At 46.1% G+C, this 18,528-nt stretch overlaps 2 long non-coding RNA genes across 5 annotated transcripts in view; one reads left to right on the plus strand and one right to left on the minus strand.

Moving 5' to 3' along the window:
• Positions 1–17,909, plus strand: part of LOC133265833 (uncharacterized) — a 40,816-nt gene extending 22,907 nt beyond the window's left edge. Inside the window, exon 3 of the long non-coding RNA XR_009742127.1 lies at positions 17,747–17,909. This is a non-coding gene — a long non-coding RNA (uncharacterized LOC133265833). The remainder of the gene's footprint in view (positions 1–17,746) is intronic.
• Positions 1,123–18,523, minus strand: LOC133265834 (uncharacterized). 4 transcript variants are annotated; one of them, XR_009742129.1, is made up of 4 exons: positions 18,360–18,523; positions 16,766–16,958; positions 16,357–16,488; positions 1,123–1,820 (listed from the first exon to the last, which is right to left on the minus strand). It is a non-coding gene; the product is annotated as an uncharacterized LOC133265834 (long non-coding RNA). The 4 variants fall into 4 exon arrangements; XR_009742130.1 differs by lacking the exon at positions 1,123–1,820 and adding an exon at positions 2,615–3,962; XR_009742131.1 differs by lacking the exon at positions 1,123–1,820 and adding an exon at positions 4,532–4,723.
• Positions 18,524–18,528: the final 5 nt, after the last annotated feature.

The raw sequence follows: 18,528 nt of genomic DNA on the forward strand, positions 1-18,528 counted from the left end.
TGAGCACAGGCAATTTACTGCAGAGGTCATAAAGAAAAATTTCATTAAACACACACCATGTAAGACCAGGTAGTTTCCCAGCTCCTGCTCCTGCTCGGTGTAAAGCCTTGGAGGCTGGCTGGGTGGCTGCCCAAGGGAAAAATCCCTCTCTGATGTGTGCAGCAGCAGTCGCGGTGGGGCAGTGAGCTGTGTGCTTTGTACGAGGATGCAGAGGCTGCTAAGCTGCCGTCTGCTGCACTCCCTGCCCTGCTGAACCAGGGGGATGGAACTGGCTGTTGTGAGTGCAGGGAGGCTTGCATCTGAGAAAGCCTATTGGGTGGCCAACAGCCTGAATTTAATAGTCATTTCTTTCCCGGGAACAGCAAAACCCCTGGGGACTTGGCGCTCTCTCCCACAGGATATCTGTTGAATACCCTGCAAGGTGCTGGACCAAATTCTCTCCACAGCAGCATCAGGTGCTTTCAGCTGCTGCTCGGAGAGGGCAGGGCCAGTTGGCAGCGGTGCAGGCGCTGTGCAAATGTGCTGATGTAGCGCTGACACGGGAGCTCCTGCCAGGGCCCTGCCTGCAGAAGGCTGGGCAGGCACGAGAGCTGTCTTTGTGCAGTGTAATTTACTGACAACCCCAGCTGTCCTGTCTCCTGTTTGGAGGTAGTGGAGACCCCCCACGCAGGTGCCACAACTGTGCCAGTCAGGGTGAATCAGGCTCTCCCAGCAGCCACCACCAAGGCGTTGTGCCTTCTCCAGCCCATGATTTGAGCCAGGATATGGCATCTGGTGCACCACGTGCCAACCACTGCCGAAGCTCTGCAGGGAGGAGCAGTGTGTGTGGTGGTGGGGGGGGCAGGCGTGAGCTTTTGGGAAGAGACACACCAAAGAGGGTCCAGGGAAAGGGCTTCACATCCCTGTGGCTGGAGACTCAATTCAGTCCAAGACAACATTAACCTAACGATGGATGTTGAAAGAGTGCAACAAAAACCCTCATCAGTTCACTGATTTTTCTTCCAAAATAATGGCAATGTATATTTCAAATGAGTTATTCTCTTCCCACAACACCCTAGTTCATCCCTTTTTCCCCCTTTTTTCACCTGTAAGGCTTTGTTTTCCTTTGGAATATTACGATTTATAGAAAATATTCAATGTTGATGAAGAAACAGTACAATAATATCAGTTACCCAAGGAGAAATATTTGTATATACAGAGAGTTTAACCTCAGACACTCAGTTCACATATTCAAGCGTGATTTATATTGCCCCAGGCTCCGAGGCAGAGTGAACATTGACACCTTTGATGTTGAAAGAAGCCTAGTGATTTGGAGAGATTTGTGATGTCTCCATCAGCCTGTCAGTGGAAAACCAGGCAGCAAAGCCAGGCCCCCTAAAGATTTCAAGGCCTTGTAGGCAGAGGGATTGTGTAAGCATTTTACTTCCACTGAGTGCTTGAGACGTTGAGCGCAAGTGGCCAGGCTAATTGAGTGCTTACAGGGTGCTGTGCTGCAGTCAGCATCTGCACAGCTCTCCATGGTCGATGCCCTTTTGGCTTGGAAAAGGTGCCAGTGTCAGTGATGGGGATATTTAGCAGCTGCACACCACTGGCTGATAGGGTGATTTGGTTCCTCTTGCAACCTAGTAGGGGGGTGGTAACCCAAAGTGAAGACTAATCCTTGCTTATTAGAAATGGAAAACATTTAATTGCACTTATTGAGAAGCAAATAAGCTCTGCCCAGAATTTTGACTCATTTCTGTGGTATCAAGTATCCAGGGCTTTCCATGTGGCAAAATAGTCTTGAGAAGGTTTGCCATCTCACACAGGCAAGGAACATGCTGCAAGGAAAAAAAGGCACCATCAGCATCTCCTGCACTGCACATCCCTGGCACAGGAACAGACTGTGCACCCAGGTCACTGGTGGGAAGCAGGTGGAAAGAGGGAGCAGGAGCTGATACTCCTTGTGAGTTGAATTCCCAGGCAATGTGTTGAAGAACACTTTGGAAGATAGGATTAAAACTCAGTACAATGCGGATAGATTGGGGAAATGGCTTGAAAACAGTAACATGAGATATAATGAAGACAGCTGTAAAGTGGTTTACACAGAATTAGGGACTGCTGGCTAGGCACACTAGGATCTGAGGATTACTGGGGATTATGAACTGAAGACGCATCTGAAATATGATGCTGTTGGAAAAACAAAGGCCCAGAGCTCCGTGCTCATATTGAGGATGAGATCTCATTTTAATCAGGCGTGCCCAGGGTTGCAGCTGAACAGGAGAGGTACAGAAACCATCCAAGCACTTGGAAACCAAAAGCGAGAGGGAGCTGGTAGTACAATTTGCCAAAGAAAGACTAAGGAGGGAGGGACTTGTAGTATCCAGAGACTGAATCTGCTTCCTGGTTGTTGAGGAACAAAATGTGAAGCTGTAGGTAACTCGGAAGCAGAGGAGGAGAATAGGCAAAGACCCCAGGAAACGAGTGTGAGTAAATGCCTTGCTCTGGTGATGACTTTTGTGCTAAAGCCCAATTCTGCTGGGCAGCAGTGAAGGGGGCAGAAATACGGCAATACAATGCTGCTCTGGGTACAGCACTGAAAAGCACTCAACCTATAGTGTGAGTCCTTATATATTGTCCTTACCTTGCTCTTGTCCCTTTGGAAAGTCCAACACCTGTCTGTTGTTGTGCCCTTTAAGAGAACAGAGTGTAAAGTCTCAGGCTTAAAGGTTATGAGCAGGGTATCAGAGGCAGGAGAGCAGATAGATACCCACAAATTTGTCTCAGTGGGAAAGTGGAGAATAATTGTGGGTTCTGACTTTCCAGGGAGCCTCTGTGGGGAACTAATAGTCTAGACTTGTCCTTTCTGAGGCCTAATTATGTCTCTCTGTCAAACTATAAAAACAGGAGTCTGTAGCATCACAGGGGAAAATGAAAGCTATTGGCCTGTGTTCCGCATTTAATAGGATGTCAAAATCTAAAGCAGAATCTGACTGGTTTTTGACTGAGGTTAGAAAAGAAAATGCAACTAATTAGACTGTTTCTGAATATCCCTCTCTAATAGCACACTGTAACATCCTGGGAGTCCCAGACTCTCTGATCAGTGCTGCTGTCTGGATGTGAGGGGGCTTTCCCGCTGATGGGATTCAGGCTCCACTTCAGCACTGTTGTCACTATTAGTGGGGACAGTTCCCTGGGAAATGCTTTGTGCCATTCTACCTCTCTGTGTTAAGGAGATGGAGAAACAGCTAGGGTTGGAGGAGGAGGTGTAGCCAGAGAGGAGCAGGGTGCTCCATGGGAAGCTCCACACGCTGCTCATGATCTGGTCTTTTACAGTTTGCCTTGAAGATTAATTTTCTAAGTCTCTGAGAATGAAGGAACATTTGGAAGGTACCTTGTGTATGAAGAGCAGGCTTTGGGTATCATGGTCCCTGAATCAAAGTAACACACAGCGGTCTGCAACATATATAAAAGAGCATGCGAGTTAGAATTCACCCCCCAAAATACCCCAATATCTTATGTGTAAGCTAAAGCAGTAGGTCCAGGACTTTTTCTATCCAAGCTTCTCTTTCATGTCCTGCTTTTCCACCTGCACCCAAGTTCTGACCATTAACTCTGCTCCCACTCTCAGAGCTGCCTCCTCCTTGTTTGCAGCCCTTTGTAACCAAGCATGAGAGGACAACAGGATCAGGCACCTCTAGAAAACATGAGACAACAGGAGTTGGTGGCCTGTGTTTAAATGCATTAATTATACCTTGGAGGCTGCTATGTTAGGGAATGTTGGATGATGTCCTAGTGCCTTCCTGCATCCTTTGGAAGTTGTTAGATTTTTTTGTCACACTGAAATAATTTCTTAGAACTGCAGCAGTTACAAGTTCCTTTTACCTTTCCCTTGTCAGCTGCTCTCATTCTGAACCAACACTATGCTCAGCTGGCTCCTCATGTTTTACAGATGAACTGGAAAAAAAGTGGAATTTGTCCCACTGTGAGAGAAAGGAAGAGGGGAAAAAGTAACTGCCTACAAGATTTTTTCATGCAGGAAGTCCCACATCCTCAGTTTTGCCCTCTTTTTGACACAGAAATTTGATTGTCTTCTGCTTTGACATTCTGGGTTCCCTTTCTGGTTTCCATTCTTCTTTTCTGACCTGACTTTGGGTTAGTCGAGAACCTACCAACTTTGCCTCACAGTCAAAACTAAACCCTGCAATTCAAACGGAGAGGACATCAATGGGCAGGGGAAAAATGTGGCCTCAAAATGATGATTTTAAAATGTCATTTCTGCAAGGTCTTGCAGAGGGATTTGAGTCAGGAAAAGCAGAGTCAGTGAGTCTGTGAGAAAACTGAAGGTCTTTCCAGGAGTCAGCCTGAAAAAGGGTGGGAAAGAGTGTAAAAGGAGACAGAACGACTTGCATAACCCAAAGGAGCTTAGGGGAGCAGAGAGAAGTGAGAGCACCTGGATCTCCTTGGGGACTGTGTGACTTGGCCTCAGCACTTGCATGGAGATGTATAGTTAACCTGATTTCACCCACAAATAATAGTTCCTGGAGAGACAGTTAATCTATGCTGTAAAGTGTGTCTTTTCCTAGGCTGTAGCTGGAAAAGAGACTCAAAGCAGCTTTGGACCAGTACTGGAAGCAGGAAAGAGCTGCTCACTGGAAAACCTTGTCCAAACAGACTTCTTTTCTGGTTTTGTATGAAGATGCCTAATTTTGCTGGATTCACAGATGACACAGACCAGCATCCACTGTGGCAGGGGCAAGGAAAGGAAAAGGACTTAGCCATGACTTAGAAATGTCTTTAACCTCAGGTCTATCCCATATCTGTAGTTGTAGAACTGATCCACACAAAATGAGGGTGGCAAAAATGTGGCCTTTCTACAGATCATTCCCTATGGACACCAGCTTTATAAAGAAAACATGAGGCACGAGGCAGCAGTTTCATTTTTCCATGAAATGGCTCATCTACTGCCAAGTCTGGACAAGGACAGGTCACAGGCCACTTTCTGGGGCCCTTGAGCCCAAGCTTCCCAGAGCTTCCCAAGAAGCTACTCTGATAAGGTCTTCAGCTGTATTTTTAGGATCAGGGTTTCTCCAACCAGCACAAAACCCTTCCTGGATGCCCTCTTCTTGTCAGGAGCTACTGAAATGGCACGTCTGAGCACCAGGGCATGGGTCACTTTGAAGTGTTGACCCTGGCTAAGGCAGTCAGGAAGTAACACTAAACTACAGCCTACTTACAATAGGGGGGGTTGAATTAATAACTACATAGTTCAAATTTAGCCTAAGAAATGATAAAACTGGAATTACAAGTGTGAGAAGGCCTGTTTTTTTCCCCTCTGTTTTCAGCTGTATGGTTTGAAGGTCAGAAGGTACATGCTGCTCAAATAAAGGATTACTTTTGCCTTTTAATCTGTGACATAAAGATGACATAAAATTTACCCCTGCGAGTTGCCATGTAAATGAATTCAAGTCAAATAACACACAGGGAGCAACGAAGCAATGCAGCCCACTCCGCTCTGCAATACGGGCACCGAGTTTGTGCCTAGAAATCCCAGAAATGGCGAAAAGCCGTTCAGCCCCACACAAGCCCCCCTCCTGCAAGAAATGGTGAGGGTTTTTTCCTGGGGAGGGGTGGGAAGGGGGTTTTAGAAGAGAGAAAGGTGATACAATGAGGGAAACGAGGTCGTCAAATCCATGTTAGATGACAGCACGGATTCCTTGGCTACCAAACGTGAGGGCCGAGCAGAACAAAGAGATTTGCATTCTAAGTGATGCAGAGCAGCCGGCAGTGTTTTAATGTTGTGTTTGCTCTGTGATGTCTTCATCAGGCGCTCAAAGGCAGCGGCTCTGGCAGCCGCGGGTCCCCGCGAGCCTGTCAAACTCCGTTTCCATGGTTTTCCTTCAGGCAGCACCATCGGCAGACAGCACAGAAACGGACCCCTGCAACCTGTTTTGAACAGTGTCTCTGATGTAGGGCCCCAGAGCGGGCATCAAACTAGCAACAAGCAGCAAGAAAATAACAATTTTGCTTTTCGCAGGTGTCAGAGCAACAAACAAAAGGCTGTTTGTAAGAGATGCAACATCCCCTTTTTGGCGGTGTTGGCAGTTTAAAGTCAGCCGGGCAGGCGATGGGTTGAGGAGGAGGTTTTGGAGGGGGTCTTGAGGAGTTCAAATCTTTAATCTTTTAGACTCACTAAGTAGGGCTTTAATCCTTTAGACTCACTAAGTAGGGCTTCTCATCACCACACCAACAGCTATTAACAGCATTTCAGTTACTCCATTTGAATCAATGAGGAGGGCTATTTTCTTTAAACAATTCCAGTTTTTTTCCAGACAAAGGGTCTGCCTCTTCCCTCACCTGGAGGAGCATTCCTTCATTTCAGTAAAAAGTTCAGAACATTTGAAGCCATATTTGAGCATTGCTATTGCATATTCAAAAGGTGGGAAAGACAAGTCCATGGTCTTTTGCCACTGGCTGCCTGTGTGCAGTGAAAGAGCAGGAGTCAGGAGAGCTGACAGCCAGACGCAGCTGGAGCAGTGAGTTTGTGAACAACGCTGGTTAGGGACTGTACCTCTTGATGCCTCAGTTTCACCAAGTGTGGATAATCATTTATTTCTTCTCTAGTGAAGGACATGCCAGTTTTATGCCCAAACGTTACATAAAGCTGATGGTTACTTACTTGTTACATGTGGTTATCATGACACAAGTGACAGGAGCAACTCAATTCCCTCAAGGAGTAGTTTTACATCAAAGAAAATTGATGGTCAGATGCTGACCGAGTTACACAGAATCTGATTTTTCCTACCAATTAGTCAGCTTTATTTCAGCTGCCTGGGGAGGAGCCTTATTGGCTCCTGCTTTCTTTGCATTGCCTCTGCCAACCCAGGGAGAAGCCAGGAGTTGGGGAGCTTTGGGAATGTTGCATCCCAAGCTGCCTTTTTTTTTTTTCTCCTGTATTGAAAAGATTTCAATGGACATTTGGTTTTACAAGACTTATGGCTTCTGTTCAGCAGCTGTAGATGGTCAGCCAGGAGCTCACAACACGAGACTCACGCTCATCAGGGCTGCTGCAGCAGGGCTTTTTCCTTCACACATCCAAGACACTGGAAGTCAGCAAGCTGTAAGGACGGTGCTCCAGGATTCCTGCCTTTTCTGGGGCTCTGAGCTGCCCTTCAGTTGCTGCTCTTCAGTTGCTGCTCTTCAGTTCTCTAAAAGGAAGCCACAACTTTGTACTTTATGGTTGCCACTGCCTTGGAGACACACGGCTGCTTTCCTTAATGGAAAAGGTCAAAACGTTTGTGGTCTTGCTCCAAATTAGTGTGGAAGCCAGTGGAAAAATAGCCAAGCCCCATGGAAAACAGATGCATTTTTCAATCTCTCAACCCACAGCACACTCACTCATGGTTTGGCTGAAGCTATCCAAAGCACATTCAGCAAATGCTGTTCCTGTCTTCACAAAACTCACCTCCTACACTTGTAGCTTTCAGAACAGATCAATTTAATACTTAAACTCTAATTAAGTGGTTAGTTATTTATTGCAGTGTCTACATAGGGAGAGGGCTGAAGTCACTAAGTGTGTTTGGAGATGCCAGGACTGCCAGGGAGCAGATACAGATGATGCAGCACTGCAGCTGAAATCCTACCTTCACCCTGTGTTTAAATTAATAGTCTCTACAAGATCTGTAGACAAAATGAGCTTAAGATTGAGAAGGTTTTCAGGCTGCTCATGACATACTGGTTATTTTTTTAACTTTAATTGATCTGTTAAATACAAGCAAAGCATTATTAAAATCAATACCATTGCTTCTATCGAAGCAATCCCAGGCACAGCTACAGGTTGGGCAAAGAAGAGATTCAAAGCAGCCCTGTGGAGAAGGACTTGCGGGTTCTGGTTGATGAGGAAATGAACATGAGCTGGCAGTGTGCGCCTGCAGCCCAGAAAGCCAACTGTATTCTGGGCTGCATCAAAAGGAACGTGACCAGCAGGTCGAAGGAGGTGATCCTGACCCTCTACTGTGCTCTTGTGAGACCTCACCTGGAGCATTGTGTGCAGTTCTGGTGTCCTCAACATAAAAAGGACATGGAACTGTTGGAACAAGTCCAGAGGAGGCCACGAGGATGATCAGGGGACTGGAGCACCTCCTGTATGAAGACAGGCTGAGAAAGTTGGGGCTGTTCAGCCTGGAGAAGAGAAGGCTGCATGGAGACCTCATAGCAGCCTTCCAGTATCTGAAGGGGGCCTATAGGGATGCTGGGAAGGGACTCTTCATTAGGGACTGTAGTGACAGGATAAGGGGTAACGGGTTAAAATGTAAAGAGGGGAAGTTTAGATTGGATACAAGAAGGAAATTCTTTCCTGTTAGGGTGGTGAGGCACTGGAATGGGTTGCCCAGGGAGGTTGTGAATGCTCCATCCCTGGCAGTGTTCAAGGCCAGGTTGGACAAGGCCTTGGGTGAAATGGTTTAGTGTGAGGTGTCCCTGCCCATGGCAGGGGGGTTGGAACTGGATGATCTTAAGGTCCTTTCCAACCCTAACTATTCTATGATTCTACAACACTGATCAGCACCAGGACAAGGCCAGGTACACCCATACTCACGGAATAAGTAAAGTATTCACAAATCTCAGCATTGCTAACTGCTGTGTGTGAGGTTTCTGTGTCACAGGAATAGTTAAATTCCTTTTCCACTGATACAAACAGGACATTTGTTATTAATCTATTACTGCACAGTGCAGAATTTGCTCTGCCTTTCTCAAGAGGCAACTGCAGAGCAGAGCAGCCTCTCAGTGAACAGCAGCATGAAGGGATAGGGTGAACAACCTGCAGACTCTGGCACGGATTCCTTTTGATCAGAAGAGCTGCTCCTGACTCTTGTTGGGTGTCTCATGATGAAAAAAACCTCCTCTGGAGCATAAAAATGTGCCTGTGTCACAGTGGAGTCAGAAGCTGGCACTCAAGAGTGCCAAGACTATTCTTTAATGAATACTTGTGTGTGCGGGATGTTACCTGATCATACAAAATGTGGCTTGTATTGTTTCCCAGTTTTGGAAGTAGCTGTAAATTGTGTGGGTTAGAGCAAACAACTAGGCAAAGCAGAACAGACTTCACTCAAGCACGGTTTGGAGCCATACTCCTGTGTAGCAGGGTAAAGGGGATGTCTCCAGGGAATTTCTGGCAGGAATTGGGAACAGTTGCATTAAAACTGGGGGCTTTTGACAAATAACCCCAAAACCCCAATCTCATCTCCTATGTATAAGTGCACTGTTATTTATGGGACTAAGCTGGAGGGAGGGGTGATTAGGACGTGCTAACTTGTATTCTCTCCATTGCTTTGTGAACTCTATTCTAAAATCAGCAGACACACAGATGTATTTATTTTGGAATAAGAATACTTTGTTCTGGTTTGGAATAAGCCTCTCCAGAGGTTTATTGTTGTATATGTGGGCAAGATTTGAGGGCTGCACTAATGAAACAGGCTCCAAGTGTAGAAGGTGGGAGAGCCTTACCCAGCCAGCCACTGCTTGCCCAAGGTAGCAGAACTACAGTGATTGACAATAACATTGCTACTCCAGAATGAGAGTGGGCACAGAGTTACCCCAAGAGTTGGGCAGGGAGAAGCCTCTTCTGTACTGGGAACCAGGTAGCACCCTTGGGCCTCATCCCCAAATTACTAATTATTCCATAGGATGTCTCTGCTGTGGCTGTGTTCCCATTCTCATGCTTTGATTCAGCAGCACAATCTCACTGTTACTTGCTATTCTTACTTTTCAGGCTATTAGGACAAGGTGGTTTTTTTTTACAGGAGAAAAACAGTCTGCAGTTGTACTTTGCCAGTAAGCAGGGGTTTATCACGTAAGAAGTGTTTCTGGGCTGTCAGATTAATGTTATTCTTCGGAGTCATGGTTGGGAAAGGTGAAAAATGAAATCAAAAAAGGACAAATAAATTAGCAGAGCACAGTGTGCATGAGGTGCCCTGAGCAGAGAAAACACTCTGTATGACACACCCGGGGTGAAACAGAAGTGGGAAAAAGTAATTTCATCTCAGCACTTGCTTTGGCTGACTTCTCAGTCACCAACATATTAATGGCTTTTCCCCTAGCAACTACAGAGCTTCCAACATGCAACTATTCCTTGGTCATAAAGACAAAAAATTGAGTTTGCCAGAACAGAGCTACCCCATTCTGGGCTGCTGACAACAGTCCCAGACTGTCCATATGCTCAGCTGCACTCCAAAGTGGTAAAGCAGCATTTTTGCTCCTGCTGGTGCTGGTGGTGTCCCTGTTGTTGTTATTGTTTCCATCCAGACCCCCTCCTCTTCCCTGGAGCTCCTGCCTGTTCTGTTTCAGGCTGTACGGACAGCAATGTCACAGCTCCTGAGTGCCGAGGAGAGGGAACAGACGTAGCTGTTGTCGCCTCCCTGCGAGCTGGTGGCATGGCCTGTCTCACTCTGTTCCTAGAAACAGCTCCTGCGGGATGCTTGGGGAGCAGTGAGTGAAAAGGGACACAGAGGGAGCAGGGATGCTCCCATGGGGCAGGTCTGAGTGGAGATGGGTGACTGTGGCCCATCTCTGGCAGGTGGAACAGGACCTGCCACCTTTGGGACTGGGGGGGCTCAGAGTAGTCCCTTTTCCTGATGCATTGTGTATAATCGATGAGATAGGGAGCAGGCAGTGAGGTGGCAAAGGACTAGTGGGTCCCTGACTCCTGTAGGGGATAGACAGGCAGTTCCCAGTTCCTGCCCTGCAGGAATCAAGGGCTCTAAAGGTTTTGGTAGAGATCGACTGAAATGTTCCCTCTCTCAGTGAACACCATGGCGTTTGGATTCTCTCTGCACACAGGCAGACATGGGTGTTAGGTGAGACCCCCCATGCACTGCCTGTGAAGACTTTTCTTCACAGTACAGTTCATGATTGACTTAAGTCTACACTGCATTTTAAAGGGGTAATCCCATTTTCTCCTCCATCTCTCAGCTAGACCCCCCGCCCATCATGCTCACATCCAGCCAAAATCTAATCATGGAACAGGCCACATGGCTGCAGAAATGCTGTTCATACAGAGTGAGCAGAGAGGTAACAATGGTGGCAGCCTGGCAGACTGTGAAACTGCACCCTTGACTGGCATCATCTAATCCCCATATTTAACTCTGTATTAAGCATCCTGATGTCTTACAGCACGCAGAACTCACTGCTGTTTTACTGACCTGGGGGTCCCTGATGCAGTGGACAAGCTCAGACAGGCAAGCAGAAAAGCTAAAGATATCAAAATGCTATTTTCTACCTTTAGCCATTAACAATAGACAGAGAAATTAATTGTTCTGATTCCACAAAAGACAAAAATGGACAAAATAAGAGGCTCTTTCCACTATTAGATCTATTGTCTTCCCAAAATTACTCTCATCACAACTTCCTATGCTTTCAGAGGAAGACATCCAGTGCTACGTGCCATCTTTAGGGTAAGGAGCTTTGTGTTTATCTGCATGCTCACTGCCAAGCCAGATAAGAGATTTTACTCTCTACATTATCACTATTTAGGAGCCAGTCTGACTTTAAAAAGAGGGGTAAATATTTGAGCTTCTTCTGCAGACCTAAAGTGAGGCTTTTTATACTTATTTATATCCACTAAAATAATCAGCTTGAAGAAGCTTTTTTAGCTTCTTGGGCTAAAAACTTCCCTGTTGCTAATATCTGCTTGCTCTGTTCATTATTCTGTGCTAGACTCTTCCCTCCCCTGATTGCATGTTATCACCTTCAATGGAACAGCTGTGTCATTGCTAAAGGGTGTTAATCTTCCCCTATCTAACACCTTATTGACAGCTAGAATCAGGGAGGCCCCCAGTCTTTTCTGACTTGGGTGACTTCAACATTCCTTTTTTAGCTTCCTTTTCGTTTCATACCAATCCTACTGCTCTCTGACCTGGAGAGGCAGCCAGGTGGCTGCAGCCAGGTCTGAAACAGTCTGTGTCAGCTGTAGTGATCGTAAGCAGGAGCATATTCCCTAACAATGTCAGGGGACAATAAGCCACAGGTAATCAATAAGCACAATACCTGCAGACAGCAGAGCTCAGAATAGAAGCTGCTCCATCAGGTGGGACAGCTGGCTTGGATTTGTATGGAGTGGTGTGAAAGGCACCATGGCTTCCAGAGAGACGGGAGCAGTGCTGACAGTGACAGATCCCCTGTTACACTGTGCCACTGAACACAACGAGCTGCTCCAGCAGGTACAGCTCATTTCTCCTGAGAGTTCTGTAATGCGTTGGAATTACTCTAGAATTGAATTTTCCTCAGTTCCTGTTGCCTGCCACTGTTCTGGACTGCCCTGCAGTGCCCAAGGTCACCCTGACTTCTGGGAGGTCTGGGGAGTTGCCCTGACTCTAGAAAGATTGGGTTGCCTGTACAGATCTGCCTTAAAACAGCCAGCACAGCAGTGGGCACCTCAGTCAGGACCCTCATGAATGCTGGGTCCAAGGGGATCTTTTCCAGACATAGCCTGTTCTGCATTGAGGAGAAACAGGAAGACCCTTCTTTTTTCTTAGCCTTTATGCTCCTTGACTGTTAAATAAATGTAGATATTCACATTTATCCCACCTGTGTTCAAACACAGCCCTGAGGTGCTGAAGTTGGCAACAAATTGCCTTTTCCTCATCCCACTTAAGGCTGGTGTCATGTCCTAGAGGTCTTCCTATGGGAAGCAACAGCTTCTAATTGGAGACATTAAGCAGTTAATCAACACCAGTTGCCCTTGCCTCCTCTTGAAGTCACTGTAGCAGAGTGGTGGCCACCCAAAGTGGGACCTGAACAGCCCACTGGGGAGATAACTGCAATTGCCCACTGAGCCTAAGTGTTTCTGACAGTAGAAAGCATCTGCCAGTAGGCAGCAGGTCAAGATGGATACAGTTCTCTTGGGTTTTGGATTAGGAGGTAGGTGCAGAAGGAGACAAATGGGTTCATAGAAAAAATACTTATATATGTAAATTTAGTTTATAAAGCAAGTTACTCATTCTGCCTCTCCTGTACTTAAAAAGGCAGCTGAGTGCAACACAACACAGGGACATGAGTACAGAACTGAGAACTGGCAGTGTAGGGGGCTTTTGTAGGACTTGAACTGATCTAATTTTACTCCTGTTGTAACTGGAGTTATCTAATTGACTATGATTATTAAATTTATTAGACTGGTCAAACCAGGGCAATACTAATAGGCAATGTGTGCCCAGAGTGGCTTTACCTAACAGCCAGTGTACAAGTACTCACTTGATGATGAGTTATATCCTAGTTTGAAGATACATGCTGCCTATGACTGTCAACTGACTTCAAATTTGACCCTCACAAATACTGTATTTCCTTTCAAATACATTTTCTGTGGGGCTGCAGTTCCAAATATCCTGCTGCATCTCCACAGCCATCAGCAGATTTCTTTTGGGTGCAAACTGGGCCAGTGACATTTTCAGATAGGCTTGGCCAGATGCAGTTGCCAAAAGAACCAGGCCAACACAGAGTGTTGTTAATGAAAGAGACACAGACCCACGGGGGACAACATGAACATCAGGTTATTTGGCCACCAGCTGATTCCTTATCAGGAAGTGATGTAGCAGGAGGCAAAGTTGTATTAACACACGCTGAGAGGCTGCTGTCACACGGAGAGGCACCGCACTTGGGATAATAACCTGGTCTCAGCATTCCCAAGCCCACATCAAAATAGAACATGTTGGACATCCCATTTTTTTTTTCTTTTTGCTTTAGTTTTGCTTTTCACACCACACACTGCTCAGCCAGTGTTAGCTGACTCCCTCCATGTGAGCCCTGGGGAGCGGAGCTGCCTGGCCAGCTGACATCTGCAGCATCAGGGCTTTGGTCAAGTCATGGCTCGCTGGCTGGGCTTGTCCTGAGATTGTCTGATATGGTCTTAAAGTACAAACAACTCATTTTCCCATCTCACAAGAAGGAAAAGCATTAAAACCTGGCTGTTTGTTCTATAACAAAATGCACTCATTAAGTAGTAAGTGTGCTTCAGGATGTTGGCTTTGTTCACTCTGACCAAACTCTCTATCCGGAGGTCGCAGCCAGACAGCTAAGAGAGGTCTGTGTATTATTTAAAGGATGGGCAAGGTCACGGTGGCCTGAGCATCCCGGGTTTGAATTAATCTCCCTGGCACACCAGCCTGCTCTGGCTCCACCGCCTGCGCTCGCAGGTACATTCGTGTAGAGCAATGCCATCCAGTGGTTGCTCAGATTCATCACAAAGCCAATGGCTCCTTCCTGAAGGACATTACACAAGCCGAAATGCTTCAGCTCCTGTTCCCAGTTAAGGCATTTCTCAGATACTAAAAGACTGTGACAGCGGCCAGCTTGATTGCTTCCAGCTTCTTTGGGTTTTGCATGTAAAACCCAGGTGTGTTTTAAGTAGCAGCCACTTTAATAGACATTTTGGGGGAAATGTTTTATGTATGAAGTCCAAATACACACATCTATCATCATGCCTGAATTTTGGAGTGGGGAGGGGTTACATGGAGTCATGTGGAAAATTATGCTGATTTTTGACACAAAATATAGCCTGTGAATGAAACTTTCTGTGTCCAAAGCCCAGGAGTTACTAAAGTCACTCAGTGGGATGTTTTTCCTGTAGGATAGTGCCCAAAGGAAAGGACAAACAAGGGTTGGGTTGTGCAGAACCTTTCTCCATCAGTGTCACATTTTAAAGAGACCCAGTATTACAGGCTACCCAAGGGCTGGATATTCTGTGTGTGTGTGTGTGCTTAGACCTGCCTGGCTGCAACCTCTCCCCTGCCTCCTCCCAAAGACGGACCATCACACTGTGGCAGAGGCCAACATCCCAGAGTGACTAAATTACGATGTCAACATGTTTTGCCTGTTGCACTCCCCAGGTCAAATGTAATTGATGTGTCACACCAACCACCACAACCCAGCCCCGGTGCACTGGAGCACAGGCTGTGGCTGTGCTGGAGGGGGTGAGGCTGTTACCACCAAGGGGCAGCCCTCTGCAGCTGGGTGCATGTACCCAGTGGGTCTGACCCTCCCCTACACTCGGGTCCCGCTCGGCGGTACAGATTCCAGTCAGGCACAGCACCACCGGGTGCTGCTGACAACAGGTGTCTCATTAAACATCTCTCAACCTTACAGGCATTCACATTGACAAGAACCAAACTCACACTCAATCACAGCTTAATCACAGCCAAACTCTATTAACAAGTCATACTAATTACCAACTTCTAACAATTTCTCAGGTTCAGAGGCAAAATATCCTTTCTTTATAGATGAAAACAGACTTGTGATACTCCAGCTCTGGCCATAATTAGGTCCTTTTAACCAAAACAAACCTAAAATAAAAATCCAGGCGGATTCCTTTGTGATAACAGTCCTGAAAGTACAGTTGTACAACGTGATGTTTTGTTTGTTTTAATTTTGTATCTGCTGTGTTGCCCACAAGGGCCCAATTAGCCTGTTACAGATGCTGCCATCAGTTTTATCCACTTGTCTTTTTTGTGAGTTTTTTTTAAGAGGGGTAACTTGTAGCACAGATTGCTGGCCTGCAGGCATCCAGAGATCAACAACCAGCTTGCTGTGATACCAAGCCCCCTGTGAAACAGGCAGTCCTTACCCACAGCATTCATAATGCAAAGGGTAAAATGAACAGAGGGGAGGGAGGAGCTTGCACTGGATTTTGGATTAGCATGGAATAATCTGGTGTGTTCAAAAGTGGCCTGAAGATGGCAATTCTGCCATGGCTAAGAATAACTCTGACATACTCTGGCTGCTACACCTTGGAAATTAAAATGCAGGGTTTATTTTTAATAGCTTGAAGTGCTGCCTTGCAACAAAACAGAAAGTTCTTAAGACGTGGCTTTGAATTGTACCTGTAACTATTTACTCCTGTCCCCTGCTATGTTCAGCACATGTGTGATTCCATGTTAATCTGGACTCTTTCCTCTGTTGTGTGGCTGTATTGAGTGGCTGAGCACTTGAGAACTTATTTGTGTAACTGATATGCTTACAAAAGGGTACATATAAATAACATGAAAAACTGACGGGGGGGGTATCACTGCTGTGGCTAATGCTTCATCCTGCTGCTGCTGGAGGGGCAGAAAACCCACACAACAGTTAAGGACTAATGTAGAACTTCCTAGCATTTTCTGAGCAGTGTTGTTCAAGGATAAGCCTCTTTTCCCATACCTGCAAGATCCCAGTTTGTGTTGGTGTGAGGGTCATTACATGCAGGTATCCAAAAGCAGCCACAGGGAGGACCACAGGCTCTGTCCTTTGCTTGCCTGCACTGCTGGAGACCAGCTGCGACCCTGGTGTAATGAAGGGTGACACAATGGCTTAATGGCAGTATAAGACAGAGTGAATCAGTCCAAAAACTGTTACCTGGCAAGAGCAGAAGGCTCGGATTTAAGGTTCAGCATTGAACTCTTTGTCTTGAAAGGGTACAGTCCTCTTGTCCTGACACTGCTGTTGGCAGATGGCATCTCTATATGCCAGTGAAGAGTTTCTGAGGCCCTGGAACAAGGAGAGGTACAAGTTTGGTTTGTCTTTTAGAGAAAGTACTTGTTTTCAGTGTAAGGTCCACTCCTGCTTGAGTAGCAGGAGGAAAAAAGAAAGGTCTTTGTTCAGAGCCATAGTAAGGTGGAACAGGAGATGAGATCTCCATGTGCAATGGAATAACCATGAGAACATTCATGCAGTGTTTCATCAGGGGAAATGGGAGATTTTGTCTCGCCATGGTCTCATTCCTCTTCCTAAGAGGCTGTTTCAGACAGGAGCAGAGCACTTTTACCTGTGTTTTGCCAGATGAAATGTGGAAGAAGAGGCCAGCAGGTGTGACACAGGCTCCTTCAGCACAGAATCCCAGGGCCGAAGCCTGACTCCTTTTGGGGAGTACAGTGTCCATGATCAGCATCAACCCTTCCTAGTTCTGAGCTTTGCTCTGGCATGTCAATTTCCTTCTTCTTTATGGATTTTTACTATTCCTGAAATTAACAAAAAAAGGAATGAATTAGAACAACTGAAGCTTTACTCTGCTGTGGAGCCGTCACTTCTGATCAGAACCTGAAATCCCGCTTCACACTCCTCCAGTGTGGAAATCTGTCAGGTAAATAGAAATCACCTCGTAAAAGCCCTTAAACAGCTCTGGTTTATATTTTAATTGAGGAACAGAACATTTTAAGCACTTTTATTGGGTGGTGCCTGCTGAATGACAGATGTCTGCAGTGGAGTAATGCTGAGCACACTTTCATAAAACAGGGCAATTCCTTGCTTAAAACATTTACAATTAAAGGCTTGATTGAATAACGACGAGTTCTGTGCATGGAGCTCATTTCTGCACTTGTTTGTGCACCTGAACCAGGCTGTGATCATTCCGTAGGTTGGATACGAGGTGCCAGTTGCTTTGTTCAGTGACCAAATAATGCTCACGGGCACAGCTGGAAACGTGCCTTTGATTTTTCACCGTGACAGAGATAAGGTTCCCTGTGCTGTTAGACCCGCTCACACCCTCCTTTCAGCTGGGAGGCTGGGGTTGGTGGGTGCTCTTAAACATGGTAGTAACTCCCCCCGTTTGTCAACAGGTAGAGATCTGAAAATGAACCCTAATCCTTGGCAGCTGAGAGCCTGGAGTAGTTTCTGCTTTATTTTCCTATCTAGCTCCTGTGACCCCTGTTACTGCAATACCCAAGAACATCACCTCTGCTCATGCACTGCTCCTCACTGTATCTGAAGGAAATTAGGCTGGCATTAATATTAGTTTCTCCTGTTATAGGTGAGAGCTGTGAATGTAGAAACAGCCTTAATGAAAGCACAAAATACCCAACAGCGAACCAGTGACATGGCACGCACCACAACCTTTTGCTCAAGCCAACAGACTCAAGTGAGAAAGGACTTTGAGTTTCATCCCTACCAAACTGAAAGAGACCGTGTCTGAACTGACACTTTCCCAAAGAGAAAGATGAAGCTCTTGCCACAGCAGAAGGGACATGTGTTCTGGGAACTGCAGAGGCAAAATGTGTCATGGGAAAATCTCAACGGATTCAGCCCAGGACGAGAATATGCAAATTGATGCAAAATTAAATGCAACTGAACAAGATAACACATATCCCAGCAATGGAGAAAACTCACAGCATACTTGCAAAAAAGATGGAGCTTAAATCCAAGGGGGAGATGAGGATGTCTGAGCAGTCCCCAGTGACTGTATTTTGGCAGGAATATGAAGGGTTTCCCAAAAGGAGTCAAGAAAGTGCTGCAGAAATGAAATACGGAGCCACTGAAGTGCCATGGTCAGTTACAGAACTAAACAGAAGATGTGTAACCCAGCCCTCTACATAACAAACCAGGTACTAAGTAATAATATAGTTTGTCTGCTACTAAAAAGTCACCGTGTAGCTCACTTTTGGGATACTGTATTTTTTCTCCTCCTGGCCTGCTCTGCTGGCAGTGATTTTCAAGAGTTGGTTTCCAGCTCCAGAGCGGTTTAATTTCAGTTCCAGGGGAAACAAAACTCTAACCTTGTTGTGTGAAATCCCTGAAGATGTGGAAATGTCCTCT

This window comes from Pezoporus flaviventris, unplaced genomic scaffold (genome assembly GCF_033815535.1).
Source record: "Pezoporus flaviventris isolate CSIRO_AGI_PZ_B2104156 unplaced genomic scaffold, CSIRO_AGI_Pfla_v1 ptg000006l, whole genome shotgun sequence".
In the NCBI taxonomy this organism is placed as follows: domain Eukaryota; kingdom Metazoa; phylum Chordata; class Aves; order Psittaciformes; family Psittacidae; genus Pezoporus; species Pezoporus flaviventris.